Here is a 13,392-nt window from a genome sequence, read left to right on the forward strand (position 1 = left end):
CTCTAGATAAAATAATAAAAACATTAAAAAAAACTTCTGCTCACTTCATTAGCTATACCTGGCTGCAAGGGGAGCTGTTTTCCAGTGCCAACTCCACATTGTGGAACCGGGAAGTTCTGAATTTTTGGCAAATAGCTGACTATGTTTGCCAAACATTAGAATTTGTGTCTGAACAGGTGGGTGATGGAAATTTTTGAAGGTTTTGAGAACAGAAAATATGAATAAGCCACTGCAGATACTTCTCTCCTACCTCGAATCTTTTCTGTAAAATTTGAGTTATTGAAGATAAAATTATATTATTTTAGACTGTAAACATGTATGACAGAGAATACGTGAATTTTTTTTTTCTTTGCTCACTACAACCTCTGCCTCCTAGGTTCAAGCAATTCTCCCACCTCAGCTTCCCAAGTAGTTGGGATTACAGGCACCTGGCACCACGCCCAGCTAATTTTTGTATTTTTAGTAGAGATGGGGTTCCACCATGTTGGCCAGGAGGGTCTCGAACTCCTGATCTCAAGTGATCCGCCTGCCTCGTCCTCCCAAAGTGCTGAGATTACAGGCATGAGCCACTGCGCCTGGCCTGAAGTATGTGAATTCTTATTTGTCATAAGGATTTTAAAATAAAACAGGACACTTGGTGGGATACCAGATGGTAGAAAAATGTCTCATCACGTACATTATATCTGCTTCTAAACAAAATGAATAAATGGCTACTGCCAAAATCATTGAGGAGAAAAAATTTAAATTTTCCAGAGAGAAAAACCATAATAATAGGAAATTAATTGTATAGATTCTTTATTGCTAATTTAATGTTTTTAAAAACTAATGCTATCTGATGTGCTGAAGTAATTTATTTTCTTTGAAAATTAAACAAATATTTGTAAGAGATGTTAATGGTCTTCAGCTTTCCCATAAGGGGATATGTTTCTCATCTTTAAATTCACCTATTATAGAAGCAGGAGCTATTTGGATTGTTCACACATACTCCACTTCTCTGCAGGCACATGGTAGGATAGCACCTTCCTGCCCATTTTTGTAGGTAGGCATGGGTCATGTGACTTGTCTTGGCCAAAGAAATGTGAGTGGCCATCATGGATGTCACTTTCAGGCAGAAGATTTAAGTATCACTGTGTGATTTGTCACGTTTCTTCCTTCAGCTGTGGGGCTTATGGCCCATCACAGCCTTCTTCCACGCAGGTCTGAGTGTCTAAAAAGAATACAGTCCCACCGCCAATCAGAATTGAATATGCAGTGTAAGAAAGAAAGAAACTTTTGTTAAGCCAATAAGACCTATATTTTTTTGCATCACCATAATGTAACCAATACCAGCTGACCCAAATAATTTCAGGTTGGGAAAGCATAACTTTTAACTTTTTCTTTTTTTAAGCTCATTGGATTATGGTGTATAGCATAGGTGGATGGAGGCACAGCCTGGAGATTGGAACATAAGTGACAAGGGCCTGAACAAGGCTTAGTCCAGTGGAGACAAAAGGCAATAAAAAAGACAAAACACTACACAGCCCTTGTTCTTAAACATCATGCTCTCCTCTGAGCCTCAGTCTGCCTCAGATACAGGGATGACTAAAGCTGCAGTTGACAATCACAATATCTTCCCAGGAAATGACTTAACTTTGCCTTTCGAAGTATTTTTGAAACTCTAAGGCTAATTCTGTTTAATATATTAGTACTGTTTTGTTATTGGTTTATTGGATATTGTCTCTAATTGACAGTATTTCTTCCTATCTTGCAGACTAAAATCTCCTTAACATGATAATTATTACTGGACAATACTGTATTCAATTTGTTCTGAAAGTAATCATGCTATAATATTAGGCATTGCTTTTTGCAATCAATGGAGATCATTTTTTTCATTATAACAGAAAGAAATACTAATTTAAGGAGTCACAATAGAAAGATAAGGTCCAATAGAGTCATTATTGGTATAGGCAACTGATTTCAGATCACTAACCGGTACTGTTTGCTGAGTTACAATAGAGCGAGGTTCTGGCGCCATTTGTGTAGATAAAGGTACTGATGTAAAATACACACCTAACTGGGAGGAATTACTGAGGGAGCCAGGCGTTTCCTAGATATCAGCTGAAGTATAGAATTAGTCCCCCTGTCTTGGTCTGTAGATCATAGATGGGACAAAAACCTTTATAGAAAACTAACTCATCTAACATCCACTAAATTTAGTATGTTCTCACTTATTTCCCTGAATCACTAATGGACATGTATGGGAAGGTTTTTGTTCTTTTGATATTTATTATTTTAAAAATTACAAACAGAACTGAGTTACCAAAGTCAATTTAACAAATATTTCCTGAGCAACTACTGCTCTCCACTTTACTAAAGCCCTCACTACAATGGATGTGGCTACTCTGGAAAGTCAGGGGTAGAAAGTGGGAAATATGATTTGAGTGATATCCCTACCTAATCCCCCTGTGTACATTAACATTATTAAAATGCTATTTTAAAATTCAATTGCCATATGTCTTCATTTATATTTTTAACTTTTTATTGATATCCGGGTCTTTAATTTTTCTTTTTTATCTTTTTTATTCAATCGTACTTGGGGAACAGGTAGTTTTGGTTTCATGGATAAGTTCTTTAGTGGTAATTTCTGAGAGCTTGGTGCACCCATCACCTGAGCAGTATACACTGTACCCACTGTGTAGTCTTTTATCCCTTACCCCCACCCCTCCCTTTTCCCCAAGTCGCCAAAGTCCATTGTATCATTCTTATGCCTTTGCATACTCATAGCTTAGCTCCCACTTGTATTAATAAGTGAGAACACACGATGTTTGGTTTACCATTCCTGAGTCACTTCACTTAGAATAATGGTCTCCAACTCCATTCAGGTTGCTGCGAATGCCATTATTTCATTCCTTTTTATGGCTGAGTAGTATTCCATGGTGTATATATACATACCACATTTTCTTTATCCACTCATTGGTTGATGGGCATTTAGGTTGGTTCCATATTTTTGCAATTGTGAATTGTGTTGCTATAAACATGCATGTGCAAGTATCTTTTTTATATAATGACTTCTTTTCCTTATGGGTAAATACCCAGGAGTTGGATTGCTGGATCAAAGGGTAGTTCTACTTTCAGTTCTTTAAGGAATCTCCACACTGTTTTCCATAGTGTGTTGTACTAGTTTACATTCCCACCAACAGTGTAAGTGTTCCCTTTTCACTACATCCCCACCAACATCTATTATTTTTTGATTTTTTGATTATGGCCATTCTTGCAGGAGTAAGGTGGTATCACATTGTGGTTTTGATTTGCATTTCCCTGATCATTAGTGATGTTGAGCATTTTTTCTTATGTTTGTTGGCCATTTGTATATCTTCTTTTAAGAATTGTCTATTCATGTCCTTAACCCACTTTTTGATGGGATTGTTTGTTTTTTTCTTGATGATTTGTTTTAGTTCCTTGTAGATTCTGGATGTTAGTACTTTGTTGGATGTATAGATTGCAAGGATTTTCTCCCACTCCGTGGGCTGTCTGTTTACTCTGCTGATTATTTTTTTTGCTGTGCAGAAGCTTTTTCGTTTAAGTCCCATCTATTTATCTTTGTTTTTGTTGCATTGCTTTTGGGTTATTGGTCATGAAGCCGTTGCCTAGCCAATGTCTAGAAGTGTTTTTCCAATGCTATCTTGTAGAATTTTTATGGTTTCCAGTCTAAGATTTAAGCATTTGATCCATCTTGAGTTGATTTTGTATAAGGTGAGAGATGAGGATCCAGTTTCATTCTTCTACATGTGGCTTGCCAATTATCCCAGCACCATTTGTTGAATAGAGTATCCTTTCCCACTTTGTTTTTGTTTGCTTTGTCGAAGATCAGTAGACTGTAAGTTTTTGGCCTTACTTCTGAGTTCTCTATTCTGTTCCATTGGCCTACATGCCTGTGTTTATACCAGTACCATGCTATTTTGGTGACTATGGCCTTATAGTATAGTTTGAAGTCAGGTAATATGGTGCCTCCAGAGGTTTTGTTTCAAGATTTAGAACTCCTTTTAGCATTTCTTATAGTGCTCGCTTGGTAGTAGTGACTTCTCTCAGCATTTGTTTATTTGAAAAAGACTTTATTTCTCCTTCAATTATGAAGCTTAGCTTTGCTGGATACAAAATTCTTGGATGATAATTTTGTTTGAGGAGGCTAAAGATAGGACCCCAATACCTTCTGGCATTTAGGGTTTCTGCTGAGAAATCTGTTAATCTGATAGGTTTTACTTTATAGGTTACGTGATGCTTTTGCATCACAGCTCTTAAGATTCTTTCCTTCACCTTGATTTTAGATAACCTGATGACTATGTGCCTAGGTGATAACCTTTTTGTGAGGAATTTCCAAGGTGTTCTTTAGGCTTCTTGTATTTGGATGTCTAGATCTCTAGCAAGGCCAGGGAAGTTTTCCTTGATTATTTTCTCAAGTAAGTTTTCCAAACTTTTAGATTCCTCTTCTTTCTCAGGAACACTAATTATTCTTAGGTTTGGTCATTTAACATAATCTCAAATTTCTTGGAAGCTTTGTTCACTTTTGAAAAATTCCTTTTTTCTCTGTCTTTGTCAGATTGGGTTAATTCAAAAGCCTTGTCTTAGAGCTCTGAAGTTCTTTCTTCTACTTGCTCTATTGTTGAAACTTTCTAGTGTATTTTATATTTCTCTGAGTTTGTCTTTCATTTCCAGAAGTTGTGATTGTTTTTTTCCTCATGGTATCTATTTCTCTGGAAAATTTTTCATCCATATCCTTTTTTTTTAAATTTCTTTACATTGGTTTTCACCTTTCTCTGATACCTCCTTGAGTAGCTTAATAATCAACCTTCTGAATTTTTTATCTGACAATTCAGGGATTTCTTCTTGGTTTAGATCCATTGCTGGGGAGGTAATCTTTTGGGGGTATGATAGAACCTTATTTTGTCATATCACAAGAATTTCCTGGTTACTTCTCACTTGGGTAGACTGTTTCGGTGGAAAGATCTGGAACTCAAAGGCTGCTGTTTAGATTCTTTTGTCCCATGGGGTGATCACTTGATGTGGTGCTCTCCCCCTTCCTCTAGGGATGGAGCTTCCCAAGAGCCAGACTGTAGTGATTGTTATTGCTCTTCTGGGTCTAACTACCCAATGGGGCTGCCAGGCTCTGGGCTGATGCTGGGGAATGTCTGCAAAGAATCCTGTGATGTGATCTGTCTTTAGGTCTCATGGCCATGGATACAAGCACCTGCTCTGGTGGAGGTGGCAGGGGAGAGAGGTAGACTCTGAGAATCCTTGATTGTAGTTTTGTTGAGTGTGCTGGTTTTCTTGAATGCTGGTTATGCTAGCAGTGAAGTTGTCTGTAGATATGCTCAGGACCTCTGGTTAGCCAGAATGTTACAGGTGGTGGAATTAGCTGTTTTCTCTTTTCTTGGAGCAGGATTATTCTGTCTTGAGTTGCTGTAATGGCTTGAGTTGGTTGACCTCCAGCCAGGAGGTGGTACTTTCAAGAGAGCACCAGCTGTGGTAGTAGAAGGGGGATATAAACATGCCTTAACTAAGTTGGCCAGCACAATTATTTGGGTTTCTCAGGTGACGGGCAGGGCTATAAAGCTCCTAAGACTTTGTCTTTTGTGTTCAGCTACCAGGGTGGGTAGAGGGATACCATCAGGTGGGGGCAGGGTTAGGCAGGTCTGAGCTCAGACTCTGCTTGGGCAGGGCTTGCTGCGGCCACTTTGGGGGATGGGGTTCCAAGGGAGACTTTGACTTCCTCTGCTGCATCATACAGGTTGCCAGGGAAGTGGGGGAACCTGGCAGTGGCAGGCATAACCCAGCTTCCATGCAGCCAGCAAGGCCAGTCTCACTCCCGTCATGCTCTGCTAACAGCACCAAGTTTCTATGCAGGCATCCCACGCATGGAGTTCAGATGTTGTCCCAGGTTACAATCTTCCCCACTGAGAAAGCAAGCTTTCAGACCTCACATCTCCCACCTGCTCACACCATTGGCTGCAACTCCTGCAGCAATTCCTCTTTGCCCCTCCCCCGATTCTGCTCAAGAAAATTTATGCTTGGTTGAAATTTTTACAAAGTTTAGTTGGAAGCTTCTTTCACCCTATGACCCCTCTCTAGTTCCGCTGGCTGCCTTTCCTGAGGACCCCTGTGAGATAAAGTCAGGGATAGCTTCCCTGGGCTCGAGCTGGGGGCTGGGAGTGCCTACAGGGCTCTTCCTGCTGCTGCTCCTACTTTAATATTTCACTCAGCTCCTTAAATCTGTTTCAACTCTAGGTAAGATTAAATCCTCTCCCATGACCTGGATTTTCAGGTTCCCCCGTGGGGATGTGTATTCAGAGGCAGGTTTCCCCCCATCACACTTTGGGAACTCACAATTTTCCAGCTGTCTCCTGGAGTTTCCAGCAGCAAGCCACTTACTCCACAAGATCTGTGAACTCTTCCAGTTTTCCTGGCACATTCCTGTGGTGGTTGGAGCTGCATGTTAGTCCTGTCTCCTATCTGCTATTTTCCCTACCCAGATTATTCCTAATTCCTCTTTTTTGATTTTCTCAAGTTTGTTTTGGCTCTTCTCAGATTTGTATTTTTATATAAATTTGAGAATCAGCTTGTCAATTTCCATTAATAAAGTATTGACATTTTGGTCAGGTTTGCATGTAACTTATATGAAGATTTGGAGAGAATTAGTATCTTAAAATATTAAGCCTAAACATTCATGAAAATGGTCTCTCCTTGCATTTATCTAAGTTTCTCATTTCTCTCAATAACATTTTGTGGTTTTCAGTGTAGAGGCCTTAATCATAGTTAATCCAATTTATTGCTAGATACTTGATGTTTTTTGATCCTACTTGGGGTAGGTTGAAAAATGGCCTGTAAGAATGTTGGGTCCTAGTTCCCAAAAACCTATAAATGTTATCTTATTTGGAAAAAAAGGTCTCTGCAGATGTGATTAGGTTAAGGATCTTGAGGTGAGGAAATTGTCCTGAATTATCTGGGTGGGTCCTAAATGCTATCACAGGTATTCTTTTTTTCTTTAAAAAAAATTGTTTTATTATACTTTAAGTTCTGGGATACATGTGCAGAACGTGCAGGTTTGTTATGTAGGTCTACACGTGTCATGGTGGTTTGCTGCACTTATCAACCCGTCATCTACATTAGGTATTTCTCCTAATGCTATCCCTCCCCTAGACCCCCACCCCCCAACAGGCCCTAGTGTATGATATTCCCTTTCCTGTGTCCATGTGTTCTTGGTGCGCTGTTTAGTTTTGTGTTCTTGTGTTAGTTTGCTGAGAATGATGGTTTCCAGCTTCATCCATGTCCCTGCAAAGGACATGAACTCATCTTTTTTTATGGCTGCATAGTATTCCATGGTGTATATGTGCCACATTTTCTTTATCCAGTCTATCATTGATAGGCATTTGGGTTGGTTCCAAGACTTTGCTATTGTGAACAGTGCTGCAATAAACATACGTGTGCATGTGTCTTTATAGTAGACTGTTTTATAATCCTTTGGGTATATACCCAGTAATGGGATTGCTGGGTCAAATGGTATTTCTGGTTCTAGATCCTTGAGGAATTGCCACACTGCCTTCCACAATGGTTGAACTAATTTACACTTCCACCACCAGTGTAAAAGCATTCCTATTTCTCCACATCCTCTCCAGCATCTGTTGTTTCCTGAGTTTTTAGTGATCATCATTCTAACTGGCGTGAGATGGTATCTCGTAGTGGTTTTGATTTGCATTTCTCTAATGACCAGTGATGATGAGCTTTTTTCATATGTTTGTTGGCCGCATAAATGTCTTGTGAGAAGTGTCTGTTCATATCCTTTGGGCACTTTTTGATGGGGTTGTTTTTTTCTTGTAAATTTGTTTAAGTTCTTTGTAGATTCTGAATATTAGCCCTTTGTCAGATGGATAGATTGCAAAATTTTTCTCCCATTCTGTAGGTTGCTTGTTCAGTCTGATGATAGTTTCTTTTGCTGTGCAGAAGGTCTTTAGTTTAGTTCGATCCCAGTTGTCAATTTTGGCTTTGTTGCCATTGCTTTTGATGTCATGAAGTCTTTGGCCATGCCTATGTCCTGAATGGTATTGCCTAGGTTTTCTTCTGGGAGTTTTATAGTTTTAGGTCTTACATTTAAATCTTTTTTTTTTTTTTTTTTTTTGAGACAGAGTCTTGCTCTGTTGCCCAGGCTGGAGTGCAATGGCACAATCTCGGCTCACAGCAAACTCTGCCTCTCAGGTTCACACCATTTTCCTGCCTCAGCCTCCCAAGTAGCTGGGACTACAGGTGCCCATCACCATGCCCGGCTAATTTTTTGTATTTTTAGTAGAGATAGTGTTTCACCGTGCTAGCCAGGATGGTCTCTATCTCCTGACCTTGTGATCCACCTGCCTTGCCCTCCCAAAGTGCTGGGATTACAGGTGTGAGCCACCACGTCTGGCCACATTTAAGTCTTTAATCCATTTTGAGTTAATTTTTGTGTAAGGTGTAAGGAAGGGGTCCAATTTCAGTTTTCTGCATATGGCTAGCCAGTTTTCCCAACACCATTTATTAAATAGGGAATCCTTTCCCCATTGTTTGTTTTTGTCAGGTTTGTCAAAGATCAGATGATTGTAGATGTGTGGTGTTATTTTTGAGGCCTCTGGTATGTTCCACTGGTCTATATATCTGTTTTGGTACCAGTACCATGCTGTTTTGGTACCAGTACCATGCTGTTTTGGTTACTATAGCCTTATAGAATAGTTTGAAGTCAGGTAGCATGATGCCTCCAGCTTTGTTCTTTTTGCTTAGGATTGTCTTGGCAATGCAGGCTCTGTTTTGGTTCCATATGAGATTTAAAGTGTTTTTTTCTAATTCTGTGAAGAAAGTCAATGGTAGCTTGATGGGGATAGTATTGAATCTATAAATTAACTTGGGCAGTATGGCCATTTTCACGATATTCTTCCTATTGATGAGCACGGAATGTTTTTCCATTTGTTTGTGTCCTCTCATTTCCTTGAGCAGTGGTTTGTAGTTCTCCTTGAAGAGGTCCTTCACATCCCTTGTAAGTTGTATTCCTTTTATCTCTTTGCAGCAGTTGTGAATGGGAGTTCACTCATGATTTGGCTGTTTGTCTATTATTGGTGTATAGGAATGCTTGTGATTTTTTTCACATTGATTTTGTATCCTGAGGCTTTGCTGAAGGTGCTTATCAGCTTAAGGATATTTTGGGCTGAGACGATGGGGTTTTCTAAATATACAATCGTGTCACAGACATTCTTATAAGAGAGACAGAGAGATATTTGACATAGACACACAAGGGAGAAAACCATCTGGAAATGGAGCAGAAAGAGATTTGAAGATGCTGACCTTGAAGACTGGAGAGAAATGACTGTTAGCTCAAGAATGCTAACAGCCTCCGGAAGCTGGAAGGAGCAAGGAACAGATTCTCTCCTAGATCCTCTGGAACGTGTCTTTGATTTTCTTGTTTTTCCCCAGTGAAACCGATTTTGGACTTCTGGCCTCCAGAACTGTGAGAAAATACATTTTTGTTGTTTTAAGTCATCATGTTTGTAGTAATTTGTTACAGCAGCCTCAGGAAACTGACACTGTTGTAAGTGGTATTGTTTTTAAAATTCAGGCTAATTCAGGCATAATTTACATTCAGTAAAACTTGCCCTTTTTAGGTATAAATTCAATGATATATGACACACATGTGTATATATATATATATATATATATATATATATATATAGAGTAACGTAACTACCACTGCAAGAGAGATATAGAACATTTTCATCACCACAAAAAAGTTCTCTTATGCTTGTTTGAAATCAGTCTTCTCCCATCCCAGCTCCAAGTAATTACTGATTTAGTTTCTGCCTCTGGAGTTTGGCAAATGTTATGTAAATGGAATATGCAAATTATAAAGGCTATATACAGTATATAGCCTTTAGAGTTTGACTACTATTTTGTTGAAGAGTTTTATGTCTATTTACAAGAGAATTTTTTTGCAGTTTTTTAATATTTTTTTTCTGGTTTCAATATTAGGAAAATTCTGGCTTTACAAAATATGTTGGTAAGTGTTTCTCTTCTGTATTCTGGAAGATTTTGAATAGAATTGATATTATTTCTTCTTAAAATGCTTGATATTATTTACCAGTAATGCCATCAGGGCCTGGAGTTTTCATTGAGGGAGTGTTTTAAACAACACATTCAATTTATGTAATAGATATAGGACTACTCATGTTATCTATTTCTTCTTGAGTGAGCTGTGATAGTTCACAATTTTCAGGAATTTATTTTATCTATGTTATCAAGCATATTGGCATAAAGTTGATCATAGTATTCCTTTATTATCCTGTTATGTCTGTAGAATCTGTGGTGATGTCCACATCTTCCGTGCCTCTGCATTCTTATTGTTGGTAATGTGTATCTTTAAGATTTTTTTTTCTTCATCAGTCTGGCTGGAGATTTATCAATTATATTGATCTTGTCAACTAACTAGCTTTAGACTTCATTACTTTTTTCTCTTTTTTTGTTTTCAATTCTATTGATTTATATTATTTTGCTATAAGGAATTCTGTTTCTTGAACTCCTAACCTCAAGCAATCCTTTTGCCTCAGCCTCCCAAGTTGCTGGGGTTACAGGTGCAAGCCACTGCACCCAGCCTAAGAACTTTGTTTCTATTTCTATGAAAATTTAATGTCCTTTGGCACTTTAAACATGTCATCCCATTGATTTCTTGCTTTTAGAGCTTCTGTTGAGAAGTTAGCTGTGATTGTTGTGGGGTTTTTTTGTATGGATAATATATTTTTTTCTCTATCCTGCTTTCAAATTTTTCTTTTTCATTTTTGAAGCAAATGCTTCAAAGGAAAAATCCATGCCCAATTATGAGATTCCCATCTCTGGGCTCACATCCCTTCATCTCCTGGCCAAGGTGGGAGCTCTTCTTTGTCTCCCAAAAGACATTTAAACCCACTTTTTCTAGTTGCTTATGGCAAAGTATTGTTCTGATATAAGATAGTTTCTCATAAATGGCAGAAGTCCTTTTATGAGTTTTAAAAGTACATATTTTTAGGTCTTTACTGAAACTGTACTGAAACTGTTAATCTTATCTTTTATCATATTGACACAAATTATGTTAAAGACTGTTTAATTATGCAATCTTTGGATCTCTGTGAGTTTGTTTCTATTGTCTGTTATTTCTGCTGGGTGTCTTTTCTGTTGCCTTGCCTTACGGTATGCCAAGTTATTTTAAGATTGTATGCCAGATCTTATATGTGAAAATTATTTTAGAAATTATGTGAGGACTTGGAAGTTATGTTCCTCCTCTGGAAAGGATTTTACTTTGCTTCTGTGAAGTTTCTGGAGCCACTACCAGTTTGGGATAAACTTTATGTAATTTCAGCAAGTGAGATAATTTAAAACATGGCTGCATTTCCTACAAGTGAGTCACCTTCTGATTTGCCTTTACTTCTAAGTTATAGCCCTTTAGGATCCTAACCCAAACATAGCAAGTTTATCACCTTCTATTCCTTGGCAGGCCTTGGATATCTCCTGTTGGTCCCCAGGCCTGCAAGCTTATCAAAGGCTGCTAAACATCTCAGATACTTTTTCTGGAATTGATAAGTGTCTCTAAAAGAAGCTCCTAATTCCATGTTAGCTCTGTTATCTTATGCATCTTGGTCCACCAGTTCTTCATTATCTTTTGGGCCCTTCAGTACTCTAAGCAGTCTTAAACTTTTTTAAAATGCAGTTTTTATAGGTGTTTCCAATAGAAGAATGGTTCTCTTATCTAGTCCCACATTAATAACCTCATTTGCCATTTCCTTGAGTGTATTATAATTTTTTTTTTTTCCCCCCGAGACGGAGTCTCGCTCTGTTGCCAGGCTGGAGTGCAGTGGCACGATCTCGGCTCACTGCAAACTTTGCCTCCTGAGTTCAAGCAGTTCTCCTGCCTCAGCCTCCTGAGTAGCTGGGACTACGGGTGCAAGCCACCACGCCCTGCTAATTTTTTTATTTTTAGTAGAGATGGGGTTTCATCATGTTGGCCAGGATAGTCTCGATCTCTTGACCTCATGATCCACCTGCTCAGCCTCCCAAGTTGCTGGGATTACAAGTGTGAGCCACCGCACCTGGCCATAATTTTTAGAAGTCTATTCATTTCCTGAATTTTTTCTAATTTGTCCATATCTCTGTCTCTCTTCTCCCCCTTTTTTCCTCCTGTTTTTTTATTTTATTTGTCTGTTATGGTAGAAGGCTTTCCTCAAATGTCTGGTAAGCCTTGTGTGTGTGTGTCTTTTTAATGTTTTAAAAACAGGGACTACATGCTGATTGGAGAGGTGTGTGTGTGACAGAGATCAAGAAGGGTGGGGGAGGGGAGAAAAGATGTTAGTGGACTTCACTAATCAGGGCTAACCTTGCTGTTTCCTTAGGCTGGAGGGGTCATCAAAATGTCAGTATATGTGTGTCTTTTCTCTTGAGCAGGGTTATACTCCTAGCTGCCAATATCCTAGGAAGTCTCACTATTCAGTTTTGTGACTTTTATTTCCTCAATGTTTAGACCAATGCTTTGCCACTTCTTTGAGTTGTTCCCTGAGTTCAAATCATCTCCACCTGGGAATAGAATGTGACTATCTCAATTTCCGTTGTTCATCTCAGCCCCAATCAGCTGTGATCGGGGACTTGGTCACATGTTATAGAGTTGCCACTTTGGCACTGAGGTGAATGTATTTTCCCAAGAGGATTTGAATGGGAAGAAATTATGGGCATATTCTTCATAAGGCATATTCTTATATCTTGTTTTACTTGAAGCACTTCTGAAAGTTCTGAAATCCTTGTATTTTCAAGGAAATCACTCCTCTTGATTTGGGAGAGTGGAAAAATAATCAAGCTATTTTGAGTAGTCAGCTTCCTCTTGTCAGAGACTTAAAAATTTTCATAAGGCCCACTTGGGACACATTCCAGATGATGGGATGTCCATTTCTGCACAGAGATGGTTAGTACCTTGGCTATTTCAAAACATTATCTATGGGATGCACAGAGGACATAAAATCTGATTAGAAACTTCCTTCATTCTTTAGATAGAGTCTGTTAGTTCTAAATTTACAGGAGGGAAATTTGGGGATAACCAAGGTCCTACTCTCACCTCATATTCCCCATTGCCAACTGGTGTAGTTAAAAAAGAAAGAATAAACTTTATATATTCAGACAGACTTCCGTTTGCGCCAGAGCCACTTACTAGCTGTGTGACTTAGGGCATGTTCTTCAAACTTGGAGGTTCAATCTCCCCCTCTATTTAAAATGGGAATAATGAAGTCTGTTCTGTTTATAGTCAATGAAAATAGTAATGCTTATGTGTTAAACACATGTTAAATGTGCTAGTTTTTCTCATGCTCTTATGTCTCACATAATTCAAATTAC

The sequence above is a fragment of the Pongo abelii genome, chromosome 9, assembly GCF_028885655.2.
Source record: "Pongo abelii isolate AG06213 chromosome 9, NHGRI_mPonAbe1-v2.0_pri, whole genome shotgun sequence".
NCBI lineage: Eukaryota > Metazoa > Chordata > Mammalia > Primates > Hominidae > Pongo > Pongo abelii.